The following is a 21,655-nucleotide window of genomic DNA, read 5'->3' as shown; positions in this document are numbered from 1 at the left end:
CTGCATTCCATTGTTAAGCCAGAGTTTCTGCAAGTCGTTCAGAGGGTAATTTTGACTATTTCAAGAGTAACTATAACTTTGTAGCCTTTTCTTTTTTATTTCAAATTGAGCAGGTATTTCTAGCGTATTAAAACACATAATCAAACTCTATACTTTTTTTCAACTTCATTGCCCTCTTTTTCTGACACCCAAAGGACCTTCTCAAGCTGTAAAGCAAGCAGAGAGTGCTAGAAACAGGAGTTCCTACTATAAATAAATTCTGGCTAATATGAGGCAGAACATAGTCTCATATTTAGTAGGATAAGAATTGTAAAAAGTAGTAAGTGACATGAAAAAGGGAGTAGAAGATCTTGACTTTCAGAATATAGAAATAAGATAATGATAATTTTATTTTCTCAACATGACTGGGAAAGAGTCTAAGTGCAGGGTCAGACCTAAACTAGACAGGAAATCTGAAGTGTGGTAGGTTACTGGCATTTTAGTCCCTCATTCACAGGAGAACTTGCCTCATGGCTTGCATAAAACCTTTTCCTAGACAAAGGATGTAGAGACCAGCAATCACTTGTGTTAATCTTTTTTTTTTTTTTCTTTTTTTTTTTTTTTTTCCTATTTCTCTTCAGCTTTAGAAGCCCATTAGTTAAAATCTGATGTTATATCCAATTTAGCTCGATTGGACTTATTCAGAAATACCAAAATTATTTTTTTCTTTTTTTCTGCAGAAAAGAACTGCAGAATTTCAGTGCAATAGCTCCATGTCTGGTAGAGAGTTGCAGAACACTCTATATTAAATCTTCTCTCAATTGTTTCAAAAGAATATAAAATCACTGAAGGCTGATGTCAGTGCTATGACATTAGTGCACTTCATTTCATGATCAAAATAGTTTCTACTGAGTAAAGGATTAATACAATTTGTGGAAGTTACTGTGATCAGATGTTCCTGAGGAAGTGATAGAAGAAAACTGCTGAAGAAGTTTTAAAGCTAAAAGAGAAGCAGAAATTATGGTAACAGAAATATTCCCAGAAGATTGCAAGACCCATTAGGTACTGTGTTGAAAAGAAGATGGCAGAAAGATTAGAATTGAAGAAAGGAAAAAACATGAAGCTTTAGCAAACTGTAAACTTACCTCAAAATATGGAACACAAAATATATTTTTGAATAAACAGAAAGAGAATCAAAGTGATAAGACAAAGAAAAAAAAGAGCTAAATGAAACTTGAAAGTATACTACCAGTGCAATTGACTTTCTTTACCTGATTTCTTAACTATGTTTGTATATATTTTCCTAAGTAGAAACAGTTAGATAATACGGTTATCTAAAGTAATGTTTCTCCTTGAAAGCTTGCCTGTAAAAATTAGACCAATATGGTATTCCAGAGGCAAAATATAAGTAGGAGTGTTTCTGTCATGCGCCTTTCTGTCAATTTTATTTCCATCTATATTACAGTATTTTATATATCACTCTGACTTCACCTAGCAACTCATGGAGAAGATCAGTGGAAAAAAAAAAAAAAGTAAGTGTGGATCTTATCTTTCTTCAGTCATTTATAGTTTGTATTTGAGAAGTGCAGGGCTATTTATGCTAGAAGGTAGTATTTTAAGAAAGTACAAAAATGGAACAGTAAATCTGATTTACACGACAAATCAAATATCCTTTGTTAAGAGATAGTCCAGACATTCATAATAAGTCAAATATAATTTCCAAAAGTAGTTATCATAGGCATTAATTGGTATAAAGTGTATGTATAACAGTTCAAGGCAAGTGGAAAGTATTCTGGAACAGTTCTGGAGAAGTTCATCCCTTCACAGTGATTTAAAGTGAAGACCTGTTTTAAAGCCTTGACTTGAATAGTTGTTTCCAACACACATCTTGGCCTTAGATATGGCCACCAATATCTCTGCTTTGTAGATATTTTCATTCCTCACTTAGTCTTCCTCGAGCTTGAGAGCATTCTCTGGTTCCTGCGTAGCTGGGTGAATACCTGAGATGCATATAGACATATGCATATACATGAGTACTCAAAGATGCAGTGATTGGCTAAATCAGTTTAATACTGCTCACAGGAATGAATTTGTACAACAGAGATTATCGAAATGGATTTCTGTCTCTCCTAGCTAGAGAGATCTCCTGGCTATCTCTCTTCTTTAAAGCTAGTTTCATCCACATAATTCTCCTTCTTTTAGGAGTCTCCCGGGGTTTCTGACAGTTTAATTCATTACAAGCCAGCTGAAACTGGGCAGTCCATAAAGCTGCCATAGTAACTGATTGGACAAAGACTTAATTCATTAGTTTATATAAGCCAGACCTCATATCCAGTGGTTCATATCAGTTTTAAATTATTTATATCCAGAAAGTCCACCGTTAATGGAGTATATATATTTAATAAATAGGTGTCAATTCCTTAATAGTGAAAAATGGGCTTAGATTTCCCTATGCTGTTTCAAAGGTAGTTGTGTGTTTAATAGTAAGAGATTGCCCTATGCTGTTTCAAAGGTAGATGTGTGTTTAATAGTAAACCCACCAAAAATTCAAGAGAAACGAAAAATGAACAAGGAGCTACGGTATGGAAACAGTAGTGCTTTCCATGTCAAGATAGGTTAGGCTTTATGTTAATTATTAATAGTTAATTTTGAAGACACTTCCTTAAATGAACTATTCAATTAAATAAAAAGATTGTGTGGATTTACAGTAAAAGAGGACAGAACACTTTTGCAATCCAGCAAAAACAATGGGCCTGCAGTCTGTTGTCATTTTTTCCAAATTTATATGATTTGAAGGGAAACTGCTCAGATAACAGGTTGAGAAGCAATATCATATGAAAAGTCTCTTGAAGTATGTTTTCTGAATCATATATTGTGTCACAGTGTGATTTATTGAGATATCTTGCATTCTGTTGTGTTGAAAGAATGTATAGATGCATAGATGCCTCTACATCCGTCAATTCCCTCAGCACTCTTGGGTGCATCCCATCTGGGCCCATAGATTTTTGAGTTTGCCTAAGTGATCCCTAACCCAGTCCTTCTCAACCAGCAGAAGGTCTTCCTCTAGCCCATTTATCTCTCTTCCACTTGAGCCCTGCAGTTCATGGGCAGTGGCCTTAGCAGTAAAGATAGAGGCAAAGAAGGCATTTAGTAACTCTACCTTCTTGGCATCCTCCATCACCAAGGCCCCCTCCCCATTCAGCAGCGCACTAACATTTTCCCTCATCTTTCTCTTGCTGCTGACATACTTATAGAAACCCTTCCTGTTGTCTCTGACATGGCTCGCCAACTCTAATTCCACCCGGGCTTTGGCCTTCCTCATTTCGTATCTGCATTCTCTGACAATGCGCCTATATTCTTCCCATGTGGCTGTCCCTTCTTCCACAAGCTGTACGCTCTTTTTTTCTTGTTCACTTTGCCTAACAGCTCCTTACCCATCCAGACAGGTCTCCTGCCTCACTTACTTGACTTCTTTTTTGTGGGAATGCACCGATCCTGAGCTTGGAAGAAGTGTTGCTTAAATATTAGCCAGTTCTCCTGGACTCCCTTTCCTTCTAGGACCCTGACTCAGGGGACTGCTCCAAGGAGTTCCCTGAAGAGGTCGAAGTTGGCTCTCTTGAAGTTGATGTAGCTATCCTACTTCCCGACCTCCATGCAAGATCATGAATTCCAACATCTCATGGTCACTGCAGCCCAGACTGCTCCCAACCCTCACATTTCCCACTAGATCATCTCTGTTTGTTAGTATCAGGTCTAGCAGCGCCCCTCCCCTTGTTGGCTCCTCAACCACCTGTATCAAGAAGTTATCTACAATGTTCTGCAGGAACCTACTGGACTGTCTGTTCCTGGCTGTGTGGTTTTCCCAGCAGATATCAGGGTGGTTAAAGTCCCCCAGGAGGACCAGGGCCTGTGATCGGGAGGCTTCTTGCAGCTGCTTGTAGAAGGCTTCGTCCACTTCCTTGTCCTGGTCAGGAGGCCTGTAGTAAACTCCCACCACCGTGTCGCCCCTGTTGTCTTGCTCCTTTATCCTCACCCACAGGCTCTCTACTCGCGTTCCATCCTCTCCTATGCTGAGCTCTATGCATTCCAGTTGCTCTCTCACGTAAAGAGCAACTCCACCACCTCTCCTTCCTGCCCTGTCCCCCCTGAAAAGCCTGTAGCCCTCCATGGCCACATTCCAGTCATGGGAACTGTCCCACCATGTCTCAGTAATTGCAATGAGATCATAGCCCTGTAACCACATGTGCATCTCCAGCTCCTCTTGTTTATTTCCCATGCTATGTGTGTTTATGTAGAGGCATCTGAGTGGGGCTCCCAATGCGGCTTTCCTCCTTGTTGGAACAGCTGCAGCCTGACTGTGCGGGCTTTCAGAAGTTCTCGTATTTTGCCCTTTGGCCTCTTCAGTCCTAGAGGATCCTTCACAGGCCACGGCACTAGATTGTTGTGGGTGGTGTAACGGGCCATCAGCCACCATCTCTTCTGCCACCACACTGATATCCTCTTTCCCCCTCAAATCTAGTTTAAAGCCCTCTTGATGAGCCCAGATAGCTCCTGACCCAGTGCCCTCTTCCCTCTTTGAGAAAGATGGACCCCATTGTGTACCATCATGCCTGGTGCCACGTAAGGCTTCCTGTTTCCAAGGAAACCAAACTTATGGCGCTGACCCCAGCCATGGAGCCACATGTTAATGGACTGTACCCTATGATTTCTTTCTGTATTGCCGGCAGCACTGGGAAGAATTGAACAATCAGGGACACAGCGTGCCTGTGTCCCTGATTGTCTGCCCCAGCTCCCTAAAGTCTCTTTTGGATTTCCCTCAGGCTATGTGTCGCTGCTTCCTCTGCACCCACATGTAGGACCATCAGGGGGTAATAGTCCCTGGGTTGGACCAGCCTGGGAGGTCACTGGGAAGTTCTTGATCTCAAACTGATTTTTTTTTTTTTTTTTAATATGAATTGAATGAGGTTGACCTAATAACAGATTACAGTTGTATTTTTCTCGGTGCACTTAATTTTGTTCTCTTTCCCCTTGCTTTCTGCTTTATGCAACATTTAGCAATACGGCAGATCAGAATCATAAAACAGGCCTGCTATGCTATAATTTTTTTAAATAGCATGGGTAAATACAGATATCATAAACATCTTTTCGGTACTTTGCATTAGTAAATGGATAGAAAAGTCCTTTTAATCATTTAATCTGCCTATAACTTCAGCAACTTAAAGAACCAATGCTATATAATTTAATTCCCTAGATTAATAAATTCTGCAGCTCTTTTTCATGAGATTCCTGAGTACATCAGTTATTCATTTTAATCTTGCAAGTGTGAAATGAACAGCCCAGATGGGAATTACAAATACAGCTTTATTTTATTTTATGTTGCTTTATTTCATTCTTTTCATACATTTTAATTCCAGTGCCATCTTTCAGCAAGGTGTTGAACCTGAAAATTTTCCCTGCACATTTAATTCAAAGAGCAGACTGATACCTCTATTTGTCCCTGGGTGGAATTCCACTGCTCATCACGCCTTTAGATTTTATCACTAGGTTTATATTTCTTGTCATGACAGCTATCTCCTATCATTCCCCATGGTTTGGGTCCTATTATAGATTCTTGCACAGCTCTCGTAAATAGGCAATAAATGGGATGTAAGAGACCAGGACGCTGAAAGCTATTCAAAGAAAGAAAAACAAAACTAAGAGCAGAAGTGAAAGAAAACAGGAAACGGTTAGATACATCCCTCTAAATTCTATTTTTTGTCCCAGCAATAGTAGTTATTTGTTTTATTGTTTGGGGTTTTTTTTGCTAATGAGATGATAAGTCCTGCTTTGATCAGGAAGCCCCCATGATCAGTACAAGATATCCTAGGCAGCTGCCTATTGGTAAGTTGCTCTCATCTCCCATCTATACACTACTATTCATCAGAAACTGTTGTAATGAATGGAAGCACATTTTCCTATGCAAAGTACTTTAAAAATACAAGAATATTCTCAGTTACTATGGGCTTAAATGTCATTCAGTGGTGCATCACAACTTCACTGGTATTTTACTAGAGAGTAAGTTTAAAAGAGTACATTTTTTTTGAGTTCTTTCAGTTGCGAATAACTTTCAGTTATGAAGGTAAATTCTGCATATTTGCCCTCTCATTCTGCTTTAAATTACTTTTGTGGCTTTCTCAGCCTTAACTGAAATACAATTCAAAATGTGTGTTACTGAAACTTATTATGTTATTGTACTATTCATCCTCACTGCTCTGCAGTAACGTAGTATGAAAGAAAGAACTGCAACAGTATTAAGAGTATCTTAAGAACAGCACAGAAATCAAATACTCTGGGAAGAGCTCAGACTGGTTATCCAGGAAAAGGAGAGTAAAGAGAAAAACACTGTCAAGAAAGTATAATTTTCTTAGGAAATAAATATCACGGTTTAAAAACACTGTCAAGAAAGTATAATTTTCCTAGGAAATAAATATCACGGTTTTAAACATTTTTAGGTGAATAAGAAAATAAACATTATATAATTTACAAATTCAATATGTTGAATTTATGCATTGCTGGAAGAGAAAGAAAAAATAAAGTCAATAAAAATAGGTAAAATTAAAATAAATTAATGAAATATTTATGCACTTTTTCTGAAAAAGCAGCGATAACATGCCACCTAAAGCAGGAAATAGTAAGGGTTCTTATATTTTCTGAATTTGCCTTTCAGGATGTCTTACCATTCTCTGCTTGATATGAGGTAAGTTGTCCAGAAAGCACATACCAATATTTAAAATGAATAAATGGAATAGAAGTATTGCTTAAAAATGCAATGAGCTCAACAACAACAACAACAACAACAACAAAAATATCTTGAAAAACTCTGAGTTGTTTGAAGGCTGAAAAAATCCAAGTTGATCAAAATCTCTGAAAGATCTAGAAGGGTTATCTTCCCGGAGAAAAACAGTTCACATCCAGAGTCAAAGAGGGTATGTTTAACTGCAGATCATATCCATATTTCTGGAAAAAATTATTTCAAACTGGATGTTGAACTATTGGCAGTAAGAACTGAGTAGACATCAGGTAGGTTTTGTGAAAAGTCAGTCTTAAAACAAAATATCATTTATTATCAGGTGTATAGCAATTCAGTATATTTGGATTTACAGTGACATCCTGGGGAAACAGAAACTCATTCCCGTAAGCAGGCCATGCATACTTCATCTGCAATGAAAATATTTTACCTTTAAGAGCACTTTCTCTACTATCTCTCTCTAGAAAGTTGCTTTACATTAAAAATTCTGTGCATTTTGTTCTAAATGGCAGATGAACTGTAAACAGGACCTTTTCTATCCCTTCAAATTGCTACCTTATTTTTTGCAGTCCTGAAGGTACAATTTATTTATTCATTTAGTAGTATCATGACTTTAGATTGACTTTTTTTCTTCTCTTCTATCACAGTCATATTGTCAGCCAATTGTCAGCCTCTCTTTCTGTTTGTACCAATGAATTAAGAATTTGCATGCTATAAATTGAGCAAACCTGACCTAGCCAAAGCTTACAGTATATGTAAGGCTTACAGTATACATAGAGCCTCATCTCCTTACAAATATGGCTTCTGTTTAAAGCTAAAATTAAATTCTTCAGGTCACAAGCTTCTCCATGCACAGTGTTCAGTTTGTAGCATACCCTAGCACAGCATCTAAGAACTACCAATCTCATTACTTCTAAATAGAAATGCTCATCCTTCTTTAGAATGTTAAGGCAGTAATGAAAAAATAAAAATAATGTCTAGATTGGAATTATATCCCTGCAATTGTTTGCTTTCTCTGTAGAATACAGAAAGATGAAAAGTAAATTAATAATTCAGGCTAATGTTTTTTTGACAGCTATCCTAGCTGATATCTAAATGTGGCAAAGAATGGTTCTCTGTGATACACTGTACAAAATATAAAGGGTGTGCATGGTGTTTAACTACCTGATATCATGCACAGTTGATAAATAAGTATCTTCCTCACTATAGAAAGAGGTCTTTGACTGGATTGTGATTAGCGGAGTAAACTAAACTTTATAGACTTTGCCTAATATTATCGTCAAATGGTAATTCTGCTAAAAGATTCTCTGCCATTAGCATAACTCACAGAAAGTTTACAACAGAAAGATGTTTTGCTTTCTTTATCTCAGATCTAGAAATGGCAGAGTTAGTGCATACTATGAAATTAGAAACCTCTATACATATATATATATGAAGTCTGTATACAATTATTGTATTTTTTTAAAGGATTTTATAAGTTCAAAATATTAAAATAATTTCTTAGGCTAAAGCTTATGTTTCTAGCACATCATTAATCCATTAATAAAGTATGTCAACATAAAGTATAATTCAGATGTAGCCTCGTAAAAAATCCTCACCTCACAAAATTATATTTGTAAATTAAATAATTATATGCAATCTACATGAACAAATAATCAAATTCATTTTTAATTTACATATTAATAGGGAATCACTTATAGGGAAGGCCTGAACTTCTAAAGCAATAACTGTTGAGATTTCCCTCAGAGCTTCAGTGCAGGTCCGCTTTAATTTAGCTTTTCTTATTTATTGATTATTTCCATGGCAGTTTATTACCACTGCTTAAAAATATGTTTTTGTTTGAAAATATGGATGTCATTTTTCACATATGAAAAACAGACTATTTATCTTCTTATTTCTTTCAGAAATTGGAAAGACTTGTGCCTTTTAAAAATCATTTTCTCTGTCTTTTCTTTTTGTTATTATTTCTTTTTCCCCTGTCCATTGAAAGCAATATATGTAGTATGTATGTATATATAATTTTCAGCTAATGCTTGTTTTGAACTAGGCCTTCTAACCTGGGAGAGCAATCCTAGGCACGACTGCCCAGTCTGCAATTAATAAAACCTCATTTCCCCTTGCTGAGAGCAGAGCTGAGGCCCTCCACATCTGTTGGTTTTTCCAATTCTCATGTGAGGCTGCAGGAGAACAAGAGTCATGATTAGCTGCTGTGGCTTTTCCTGGGATGAAGCGGTCGATGTGCCTACCTGGCAAATACATTACGTTGTCATTTGCACAGATGAACCTGCCACCACTAGACAGACTTGCAGCCCTTTGCACCTATTAAGGAAGTAAACAATAATGCCGTCCTCTCCTCTCTAGGATTTTCTATACACTACCTCTAGCTGTGTCCTAAATGAATGAAGAAATCAATTTGCAGCCTCTCTGTCTCAGTGAAATCAAACTTATTCACAGTTTTTGCAGAGTAAAAAATATCAAGTGCTTCTCCACAGGTGGTGGCTGTCACTTTGGCAAGATACATCAGACTTTTGGCCAAACTTGGTATGGCCAATATTTTCCTTTTCCTTGTATTTATTTATTTATATTTTATTTATTTCACTTACATTACCTTTTATTAGTAGAATTTGTGTGAACTAATTCTGCTCCTGCAATTGGTGCCTGCTAACCAGAGCTGCTAAATGAGGTGGAAAAATTAATTTTATTACTGGAAGAGCAAAGCACAGTAAGGAACGAAGCTCTTTTCTGTTGGCAAATTGTGACTGGAAGAAGAAAGATTACAGTTTTTGTTACGGGCTTGTAGATGTTATAGGGCTGCTAATAACCTAAGAGTTTGTCTATTTTATTTCTGTGCCTGTGAATGATTATTCCTTATGACATGATTAGTGGCTTAGTTTTTAATAATACAAAGCCTGAGGCTTCCATGTTTCCTTAGGATTTGATTTATTATTTTAAACACTGAAAGATAAAAATCTTGTGTAACACACCTACATACGTCCCCTCAATAGTCAATGGAAAGATACAGACATCTTTGTTTTATCCTATTTTAAGAAAGATAATTAAGTAGTCTTAATTACCCTATTCTGGAAACAATTGTCTTTGTAGATAGTGCCTCTCTTAGGTATAATACCAAAGGAATAGATATTTCTTCACACTGTCACACATTTTATATATATATACGCACAGACACACACAAATATATGTATGTGTGTCTGTGTGTATATATATATATATATATACACTTCAACATATATATAAAATAAAATGTATTCCAAATACTTCTTTTATGTATCTTGAATCCTAACAATAACAGATTGTTATCAGAATATTTTCCCTCCAAAGGATTATTACAGTTTCCAGCAGTATGATAATTATCAAAAAATATCATTATTATATATGCATCATAGATACTAGCTCAAAGTATAAATATAAAGTAAAAATATTTATTTTGGTTATAAAAAAATCAAACTAAGTTTTCTATATTTCTGCATTTTATAGTTCTCTGTGCTTTCATCACCTATATATTAACACTGTGAACACAATAATCTAGTAAATTGCTTTTTGGATTTTACTCATCTTACTTTCCCAGGTCAAATGTAGTGAGCATTTCCTACCATAACCAGTATTAAAATAAGAAAAAAATCCACAAAATTCAACAGTTCCTCTAAGCACAAAAATTTAAATTCCTAGAAACCTCAGGTTATTTTCTGTAAATTGCCACCAAAATTACGCTACTAGCATTTAGCTTCATATATTCTCTTGAAAAAGTATGGGTTTTTTTCTGCTCCGTTTGACATTTATGATTAGTAACAGTCAAAGTACAGTGTATCACTTTTATTGTTTTCCAGTTTGTGCTATGTTGCTTTTTTTTTTTTTTTTCCTTGAAACAAGAGGGACTGAATCAGATCATAGTAACTCAAACTGAGACACAATTCCTCCACTTGGAAATCAGCTATTATTTTAGTAAAGCTACTAGCTACTAACTATTCAGAAAACAGAAGAAGAGAGAACAGAAGAACAGAAGAAGATCAAGGATTTGTGACAGCTTGCCAATTATTCACCTCTCTGAATTACTTAATTTCCAGTTTCCATGATATAAGTGCAAAATGTTCTTATAAATGTATATTTCAGGGATTATCTGAATGCTTTATATATGCAACAAACACCTATTTGTAGAGAGTACATTTGGGTAATATCTTTTCCTCTCACTTTGCTGTAGGCAGTCAATGTAACTTTGTTATTCATCCCATACACACTATATCCTTCAAACATAAGCAGCATGCTTACAGAGAGGTAATAGAGTATGCAGTGAGGCCCTGAGATATTTTGTTTAAAAAAAATTTGCTAATTGGAAATCAATTTGTTATCACTGGATGATTAAGAGCAGGCAGATTTGCCTATGGGTAATTTTGATGAATGCAGTTGAAGAATTATTTATTTGTCCTATGAAAGAATACACTTCAGAGTCTGACCTGGGGTAAACACTTGCGGGTGACAGAAACTCTGCTGACACTCACCTTGCAGCATCACATATGCTAGATTATTGCGTGGAAGTATTTCTTGAGATACTATCTACCTTTCCGTATGCAGTCATTGTGGCATGTGGCCAGAACCAGGCCCAGCTGACAGTGGTGACAGTGAACAGGCTGCACTAGTCTGATGGAATGGGGCTTAGACAAGGATACTGGTTGTAGCGTGGAGCCAGCACTGAGAGAAGTCAACAGGACAAGTCCTAAGGGGTAGAGCTGAGGAGTTGAGGGGTCCAGTGATGCTGGGGAGAAGTGCTGAGGGGTGTAGAGGAGGGCAACTGCAGGGGTGCATGGAGGGACTGACAAAATGGGTCTCCTTAAGTACCAGGAGAAGGACCATGAGAGGCCCCTGAACAGACCCCTGGAGCTCCATGGTCTTGTGCCCTGACTGTACTCTAGATGGCTGTGATATCTGCATCAACCTCCCCAGCTTCTCTCCTGAGCTTCAACACGGGATAGCAGAGTCACGCCATTCAAACATATTACATGTAATTGAGATTAAAATGTTTCCGTGACTGAATTTGTTTAATCTCCACACAGCCAAATTACTCTTAAATTAAAGTCCTGTAGTCTCAATTCTTTTTCCTTCTAATCTTCAAGTAGAAGATTTTTCTAAGAACATCACTTAAAAAAAAAAAAAAAAGGCAACTATTTGAGTACAATGATATAACAAACAAGGCACCAGAAAATGGCTCTAATTTTATAACACTAGCAGGCTTTTGACAATGTACATACAAAAAGTTGAGCAATCAACACAGTTTATCTTTATGTGACATTTCCAAATGCTATTTATATATTCCATGGATATGTCTTTTATGAAAATATCTGTGTACTCTGGCTATCTAATGATCTGGCATTTAAAAGCAATTCAATTTATATGTTAAATTTGATGTTAGAGGAAAACAAATACGCTGACCACATTTTTATTATGTAAGACTGGTTGTCATCTCAGTTTGCCTGGAAACATCTTTTTATTTTCCAAGGGCACATCATGGGATATAAAATAATATTAATCATTCTAGCTAATCTACCACTGGGAATTACTGCTAAGGGTAAATTTGGGCTAGCCAATATACATCATAGTGAACATTAAAATAGCAGCAGCCATGTCCTTTATCTTCTGCAACAGCTATCTGCATCGTGTGGAGAAAGAGTGAGAGAGAAGTCTTTTAAAGATGGGTCCACAGTAATTGAAAGTAGCATCATTTTCAAAACTGCTGGTTTTATTCTATTTCATGTTGGTACAGCTGCTCCTCTTCTTCTAGCCTCTGCCTTAAATTTTCTATGCACTCTGAGGGACTCCAGGAAGCCTGAGAATCTACTATGTTGTGGATTGGTCTATTGTCACATCTTACTTCCTGAGATACGAAAACTACTTGGTACCTCTTATCTGAGACTCAATTGTTTTACCTTAAATCCATGTTCTAGAGTTTGGTTCCTTTAGCTGTTTCTTTTCTTTTAAAAGAGGTTCAAAAATTGAAATAATAACATTTTGTAAAAAATAGGGTAAAAGCAGTAAAAATTTGGAGGACTTTGATGCTATTTCCTATTTCCCTTGGGAAAATTAGGATTGTCTGAAGATGCTCTATTTCCATTTTTTCTGGTATTGTGGGAAAAGATACTGATTTTTGCAAGCCAAGGAGACATCCTATGGCTGAAGGTATCGAATATCATCAAAATTTACAGAAAACTTCATCTTCTAACATTTTAAAGGGAACTCTCTCATTTTGTAGTTTTATGTGTAAAAAACCCTTATTTCGTCATGATATTCTTTAAGGGGAACTCTGTTAGCGTTGAGGTCACTGTCTAGCAATTTCAGGGAGAAACATTAACTTTAAATAAACACATATAGAAATGATTTTTTAAAGAGTTAGAGTTGGGCAAACCCCATTAAATTTAATTGGAATCCTGTCCTTTTTCCTTTTTATGCCATCTTCTCAATGAGTTAAATTCTGATTTAATTATGAGGTAACTCCGCTGTAATTCTCTTTGCAGGAAAAATATAATTTTATCACCAAGGCCTCAATAAAGGCTGCCACAATGATGATGAACTCTTGGGCCACATTGCCTCTTTTTATGTTCTTTATATGAAGGAAAAAAATAGAAAAAAATCGCACTGTATAGAGATAATTTCCCACTTCATATCATCTCCAATGTCATAAATAATACTTAAAAAATAGTTATGACTACTTCTAGTCCATATCTATTATTTCACAAGTACATACACATGAGTAAAGACACTAGAAATTTTCTTTAGCAGTTTTCACATTGATAAACTTTATGACAATACGTAACAGCATGACAGAGCATCTGACAGAGCATGTACAGAACATGTCTATATGACTTAACAATATATTTTCCCAAAATATATCACAAATTGTAACATGATACTAAGCCATTATTTTCTGTGTTTTATTTTTGCTGTTTGTTGGCTGACTTATGGAAACATTCAGAGTGCTTTCAGTTATCCAGAAATCAGATATTAACTATTTAACAAGGATTCACCTTTCTCATGTTTCTGTCTTTCTCCTGTAAGTTCAGACACCACAAGTAAAACCCCCAGGACATGGGTTCTGTTCGCTTGTGACTACATCCAGTGCACAATATTCTTTTTAGAAATTATTTGAAATTATTATTTGGCTTAATTTCAAATAGCTAAAGAGACAATAAACAAATAATTAAAGAGACAAAAAGTAAAGGAAATATCCTGTGTGCAGACCTTTTTTTTTTTTTTTTTTTTTTTTTTTTTTTTTTTTTTTTTTTTTTTTTTTTTTTTTTTTTTTTTTTTTNTTTTTTTTTTTTTTTTTTTCTCCAGTTTTGCAAGATAGCTTTTATATATGAGAATATCCTACATAGACTTACGTACTATGGGATGTGAAAAAAATTAACATGTTGCAATGTAAATTGTTCCTATCATCATTCTATATGTCTAATTCATCATTCTAAAAAAAAGTTTCTCTGCAGGGAAAGCACTGTATATACAATGAAGAAAAGAGATTAACTGTAGTCTGTTTTCCATTTGCCAAGCATTATCCCTTTTAACACCTTTTAGTGAAAGAAAATGTAGCAACTGGCTACACCAGAAAAGTGAATGAATAGCCACAAATGTTCTTTATATTGCCTATGAATCAGGGTAAGACATTTAAAATTGATACTCTTCTTTAATGTAATTGCAAAAATGGAGTATTAAATACAAAATTGCCAAGAAGAATGGAACTTCAAGAAAAATCTTAACTTTCTGTTTAAAACTCTTGTTATTTGTCACTGATTGTCTTCTTAATATAAAATACTGGAAACGAGTTGATTTTGCAGAGATATTTTATTCTACCTCGATGACCTGAATCACAATAAATTCATTGTCTGCACTCAGTCTTGCAGAATTCAATTAATGTTTTATTTCTATTCTATAATTTACTATTGTAGGATGCATTTTGGCTTTTGACATAAGACCATGTAAAAAGTTAAAAAGGAAAAACTTAAAATATAAAAAAAGAAAAAAATACAGATCATATTACACTTTTTCTGATGCTAGTGAGTTACAACTCTCACAAACAATTTGGAAAATGCCTATAGTGCCAATGTAAAAAGAGTATCCTCAAATGTTTAATATTTCATAAGAATGTAGATACCTTACAGGCCTCCACAACAAGGAGGTTGATAGCCATCTTATTGTCATATTTTCAGTTGCATTATTATATTTGCGCACATGAGAACAATTTTACTGATGTTTTACTTTTCTCCAGTGAATATCTTTAAGCTGTTTATCTGAATGATTCTTATGTTACTGTAGCAAAAAGAGAACGGCATAATGATTAGATCAGTGGCCTGTGAGTGAGAGATCCTCATTTAACATCTCCTTCCATATATAAGGTCTCTGCTATRTCTGCACTCATGATGAAAAGCCTAGAAGCAATGCCTTTTGCAAACACTGTTAACAAACAACTGCAGCTTGTTAGCATAGTAATTCCTTTTATACCACAGGTCACTCTAATGCAAAGGGGAAAGTTGGGTCTGTACATCCAAAGCATACTTATACTCCCTGCTCTGTTCTACATGATCTTATTCACAATGCTCTGCTCTCATTATGCCTCTATGGGGCATATATACATAGGTGCGTGGCCCACCTTACAAGACCTGGCATAACTACTTTCACAGCAATGAAGGTTAATGTAGTCAGGACAGCTGACCACAATCCATAGTCTTTGGTCTCTAAAATAATTCATCTTCAGGAATAAGCATTTTGTAAGATAGGCAGGTTGAAGAGATGGAGAAGAAATGCATTCCCCTATGTCTTTCTTCCTTTCAGCATTGTATAGACACGAGACCACCTAGGAATGTGGTGGAACTATTGAGAAAACTAAAGGATAGTTGTGATACCCATTTTTTTTTTTTTTTTTTTTTTGACAGTAGAAATCAAAACTGAAATGACTGAAATGTAAGACTAATGCTTATCAGCTGCAACAGGATTAACACTGTGACTTCTGATTACCTGTTGCATTGTTACAGATGTTGACAAATCTACACACTCTTAATTAAACCTATTCTAAAAATAGTTAAAACTTACTGATTAAACAAGAAACTTCTAGAAATATTTTGTTAACAAAAGATACAAAATTTAAGTTTCAGCCCAAAGTGCTATATTGACCTAATAAAACCAGGGGGTTAAAATGAAAAGTAACGAGGAGCCTAAACAATGGATTATTATCATGATTTTATTATTTCAATATCGCGATGTATTGAGATCACAAAATATATCCCTCTCTGATTAGTAATTTTAAACCATTTCCAAAACAGAAATAAAATATTTTGTATTTATAGTAAAATATTTTACATTTAGCAGATCTGAATATAAAATTTCCATTAGAACTTCAAAAATTGCTTAATATTAGGTCACAATAGTTTTGGTTCTAAAAGCATATTGCTTTCTGTAGATTTATAGTTTCTTTCTTCAAGTTTAAGTTAACTTTTCTCAGAATATTTTGAGGACAAACATAACCATTCTTCTCTTCCTTTACTTACAAATGATTCCAAGAAGGGATTTTCATTGTCTTTCTGCTGCTTCATGGCTAGTAGTCATTCTGATACATTTTTAATCTGTGAAAAAGTCTGCACTCCACAGTCGGTTTTATTTAACTACTTAATCCAACACTTGATACAGAGGACTGTTGAACGTTTAAAGAAATCATAACTCTTATGATTGAATTCACAGAACATATAAATATAAATATATATATTTACCTAAGTATAAGTTATACATAGTTTATCTAGAAAATTGTGACCACAATTGAATCTAAATTACTATTATAAAATAATTATCAAAAGCCCTATAATTCCAAGCGGTTTCATACCAACCAGTGTAAAACTGCACAAACTGATGGACATTTTGCATTTTAATGACTAGTTAACAACTCTTGCACATCCACAGCTATATTCTAGTGTTTTTATCTTGAAAATAGTCTAAGTAGACTGTCTGAAAAAAAAATAAATTGCAGTTGTACCCCATAATAGCAAACTTAGAGAAGAAACAATCAAAAAAATTTTTTTTGATTGTATATTGCACTAATATTTAAACTTCCTGCTTATTAACTACTTGCCATCTGCTGCTTCTGCTTTGTTTTGTTTTGCTCTGTGTTGCAAAATATGTCCCAGTTACCATAGATGGGATTTTAAATAGAAACAGGAACAGAAATGTAGATCTAAGATAAAATAAATAAATAAATAAACAATATTCTTATTGCTGCCATATCACACAGAATAGCAAGTCAAGAGTCATTTCTAAGTGATTATATGAGACAGAAGTGTTTCTGTTCAAAAAGAGTGAGAACATTTCGATGTCAGGCACTTAGATGAGTATGTATGCTTCCTTCCCAAACAATCTGTCATACACAGGGGTCTTGCAGAAACGGATTGATAGCGATAACTGATTGTGAAAAAATTAATATACAAGGTGTAAAAATAAACAGAACTAGTAATCATTTTGTCTAGTAAATTCAACTTAGAAAGTTAGATTTCCACAGCTGTAGAAGTCAGCTTCTGAGGGAAATACAAAAGTAGTTTTCTCCCTATAGAGGTTTTGCATGGCTTCTAGTTTTCTCTTTGTCTTTCTTGGCATTTAGTCTAGAGACAAACAGCTAAATATTTTCATTTTGGTTTGTGAAGATAATGAAATAAAAAAGAGCAAGATCATACCTGTGTAACTCCAGGGTCTTCAAGGATATAAGTAATAAGTAGCTTAAAATTCTGGTTAAACATCTGATGAAGAGAAGTAAGCAGTTCTTTACTTCACAGATCCTTAGTAAGCTTTAAGAGTTACAACATCCTGCCAGAGTAAGTCACTTCTGCTTTTAGTTTTGAAAACTCACAGTATTACACTGCTTACTGCAGGCTATTTTGGGTGCCCAGGGTAAAACTATGAACACAGGCACTTTTGTGCAAAACATCATAAGGCCCCTCTGATGTTCATTCAGAGTTCAGAATTAAAATGCAGAAGGCTTTAGCAAGCAAAATACAAGCTGATTCTCTTTTTCCTTTTGGAAAAATAAAGTACTCCCTGGCAAGTAACCAAGGTGGTAAGGAGGTAATTCATCTTGTGTGAGAGTATTTTGCAAGTGAAAGGCACATGCCCTATGTTGAGAGATTAGTCAGGGAAACGAGTAGTCAATTTAAAGTAGTCACAAAACTCAGTAAAAGAAGAGAGTTTCTACTGTTGTCTTTTTTTTTTTTTTTTTTTTTTTTCCCAGAAGTTACATTTTTCGTTAAGTCACATTAGGAATTTTTAGTAGTAATTTAAAATACTGATTAACAAGAAAGGAAGGTTCTCTGGGGAATGTTTAATAACTGTAGATACTGTAGATTACAGTAACACTTCTGATTACAGAATTATACAATGATTACAGATTGCTTATATGTATGGTCTGATAATAGTTCTTAGGGCTACACAAGTATTAAATAGAGCAAACAAAACAAAAACAAAACAAAAAAAAAGATGCACATGCAGATACAAAAACCCACTACTATGGGAAGTCACAAATGTTAAATTAAAACCTTGTTATTTTATGAGTAAGTATGAGTAGGTCTTCAGCCAAAAGATTTTTTTTTTCCTTCTGAAATTCCCTGCTTTAATTAAAAAATATTGACTTCCTCATAAAAGTGACCTGTTCCCCTTTCTTTCTCCTCATCCAGTGAAAGAAAAATTAGTAACATTTCTTAGGTGAAAAACGACATCTTCTTGTCTGCACTTTTGTTATGTGTTCTTAACATAATTTTTCTGCAAAGGAAGACTGTGCCTATTGACCTTACATTTTCATAATCAGAATGTAAAAGATTCTAAGAGAGGATATGTGCTTCCTCAGCATACCTTATACCTACATACCTCAGAATACCTACAAGAGAAGGAGTTCTCATCAAGGTATATGTGAGTTTTTTTATGAAATGTTTAGAAGACTAAAACAGAATCACTTTTTTCTTTATTTATGTCTACAAGTCAGAATCAAATCAGCTTGTTAAAAAACAGGCAAACAAACAAAAACAAAACAAAAAACAGTCTTTAAGACCTGAAATGAATGGATTTTATGTAACACAGAAAACCTGTTCATATTGACATAGGTAGAAAGTAATATATCCTCTACAGAAGTATTTTGTTCATAAAATATATCAGTCTTGCAGGCTACCCTCACTATGAGTAGCTAGGTTTTTTTAAATTATTGAGAGTTACTTCTCAGTCTTTTGAGGAGCTTATCTTGTTATCTGCTGCTGTATAAATTATTTATCTTCTTTATCAGACTGGAAATGAACATCAATTTGTCATTCTACCTCCAATTTATTACAATACCAAAAAAATGCAATTTATATACAATACACTCTAACAAGTAAATGGATTGGATAATATTTTCTTGCCATCAGAGAAAACATGAAAATTACAACTTTACGCCATGAAGCTTTTTGATAGGGCTGTATTTTTAGTAAAATTTCTGACATACTTTTTTTTAAAGCAAATGCCAAAAACAAGGTGGCAAAACTCCAGATTTCTTTGTAGTGCCCTTAATTAAAACACTTCATTTTGTCCTAGAAAATACCTTGTTTTCTCCTATCAGATTTGAGTGAGAATCACTGAAATGTAAGATAACATTTTTGTGTCTCCTACACTTTTTATCATGACGTCTCTTTTTAGAAAGCAAGAATGTTTAGGAACAGCTGTAATTTAATAAGAATAATGATACTTTACATTTGGTTCACAGTCTGACATCATCTCTGCACCAGGTCAGTGCACTTTCTAGGGAATGCAAGATAAAATATCTCTTAAAAATAAATAAATAAATAAAGGGAGTGGGGAAGGAATCTCTTAAGACTTATGGAAACAGAAGGAACATGATTACTGGAATTCAGTCATCATGAATGTCACACATCAACATATATCTCCTGGAAATCAGTTTTTTTTTTTATTGGCAGTAGTTTTTGCTGACTTTCCAGAAATCCAGTTGTTATGTTTCATTCTCTAGATAAGAATCAACTAGACATAGGTGAAAGAAGGGATAACAGCATAGTTGCCACTTTGTAAAGAAGATGTGCTCGTTTATGGGGAATGATGAATCTTGTCATGCGATGCACTTCCTGCAGGATATGCTGTGTGAATGAAGCACTACAAAGAAAATAAATAAAAACAAATAAACAAACAAACAAAAGTTTCTTAGAAATGTTTTCTGAAGAAAATATGAGTTGAACTGGCCATCAAATGAGGGAATTGTGACACAAGTTAAACAGTGTGCAGCAATAAGAACAATTCTGAAGCTTTAAAAAACAAACTGGGTAAGGAAAAAAATATGACATAATATTTCTCAGCTGATGAGAAAACAAATGATCTGTTCTGTTGTCAATACAGGTGTGAAGTTGAGTAGGTCCTTTTCTTAGATTATTTGAACCCAGAAAACATGGTTTTCTTTGTGCCATTTTGGGTCTGTCTATCTGGAGATAACTGACATGGAGAATTACTCTTTGCATATAGAGGTAGATGGAAATTACAGCAGTTAAATCTAAGTTTATACAACAACAACAACATACTGGAGAGATATTTAAAAAGGAGTGCATATCCAGGATGCTGTTTGCATGTAATGAATAGTTATTGCTTCTCTTTGTCTAGGTACATTTTAGTTACCAGCAGTCTACATTTTAGTTACCAGTAGTCTTTTTTGATAATAACGTTCAAAGGAAATAATTTAAACTATCACATATTGATGAAAATAATTATTCTGTTAGCTCTTTAGGGATCTCACAGACTATATTATTTCCTGCAGAGAGAGATCCCAGGAACACAGTAGCTTTCAGCAGCCTCTGTCACCTTGACTGTTGTCACAGCTTCCCTCCAAGGTGTGTTAAAAGCTTAACATCATCTTGCTCCACAGGGGAGATCTGCTGCTTGCTGACAGCAGGATTAGTTGCCCGTCAAAATGAATGGGCAACTCACTTCCAAAAAAACATATGACAAACTTTACTCATTAACTGAGCAAAACCTTACTGATGGTTTGGAAAAACTGATGCGCTTTAAATTACCTAAATAAATAAAAGCTGTCACATAGACATTGGGCATTGTAACAGAAAGTTCAGAATTCAGTCAAATTGTCATTTTTGTTTTAGTTTTTAATTAATTCTACTGTGATTAAAAATATTAATTTTATCTACTCAAAATCTTTTATTAGCTTAAATTAGGTGGTGGCTTGGAAGCAAGGTAATAAAGATGGTGAAAAACATARGATTAAAAATTCTATAAAGGATTGAGGATGATTATCCATTGGTCAATTTTAAAATCACATCTTTTCGTGTCTTTTAATGTGGAATTCCTGTTCAAATATAATGAGATTAAGCAATTGAGTTTTCTCAGTATATATTTATGTGTTCATATACTTGCTCTAATGATTTAAATGAAGGCAATCCCAGCCATGAAGTAACTAACTTTATTAAGAAAATCATCTACTGTGTTTCTCACAAACTCAAAATAAAACAACCTTGAGGCATTGTTTATTTTTAAACAGAACAAAGCACATTAGAAAAAGAAAAAAAAATCAATTCCAAAGGATTAAAATGGAGTCAGTTCTCATTCAAGGGAATGTTTGAGAATGTGTCTTCATCTTTGACTACGTCTACTTAAGAGGTAGATGTTACTTGGTGTGTTCTCAGATTTCACTCTCAGTGAGGCTAAGGCAGTGGTGGAGGAGGGAAGATTAAATGGTTCCTTCTTAATTTTTTTTATACAGAGAATTCAATATACCAATAGATCTTTTGGCAAGGTCAAAACTATTTTTTGTTTGTGTGTTTTGTGTTTGTTTTGAAAACTCTTGGAAAAACAAAAGAGAAAACAAAAAAATGAGAA

At 34.7% G+C, this 21,655-nt stretch overlaps 1 protein-coding gene across 6 annotated transcripts in view; it reads right to left on the bottom strand.

The window, feature by feature from the left end:
- Nucleotides 1–21,655, bottom strand: part of CDH19 (cadherin 19) — a 105,741-nt gene that overhangs the window by 46,455 nt on the left and 37,631 nt on the right. For 2 of the 6 annotated variants that reach the window (XM_026038695.1, XM_026038696.1), the window contains exon 1: nt 17,482–17,717. The exons of the other annotated variants lie outside the window; for them this stretch is intronic. The gene's annotated coding sequence lies outside the window, so the exon portion shown is untranslated. Of the gene's footprint in view, nt 1–17,481; nt 17,718–21,655 lie in introns of those variants that run through there. 6 annotated transcript variants of the gene reach the window in all.

This window comes from Nothoprocta perdicaria, unplaced genomic scaffold (genome assembly GCF_003342845.1).
Source record: "Nothoprocta perdicaria isolate Ctin4 unplaced genomic scaffold, notPer1 scaffold_216, whole genome shotgun sequence".
Taxonomy (NCBI): Eukaryota; Metazoa; Chordata; class Aves; order Tinamiformes; family Tinamidae; genus Nothoprocta; species Nothoprocta perdicaria.
This window is presented reverse-complemented; position numbering and strand designations above follow the sequence as displayed.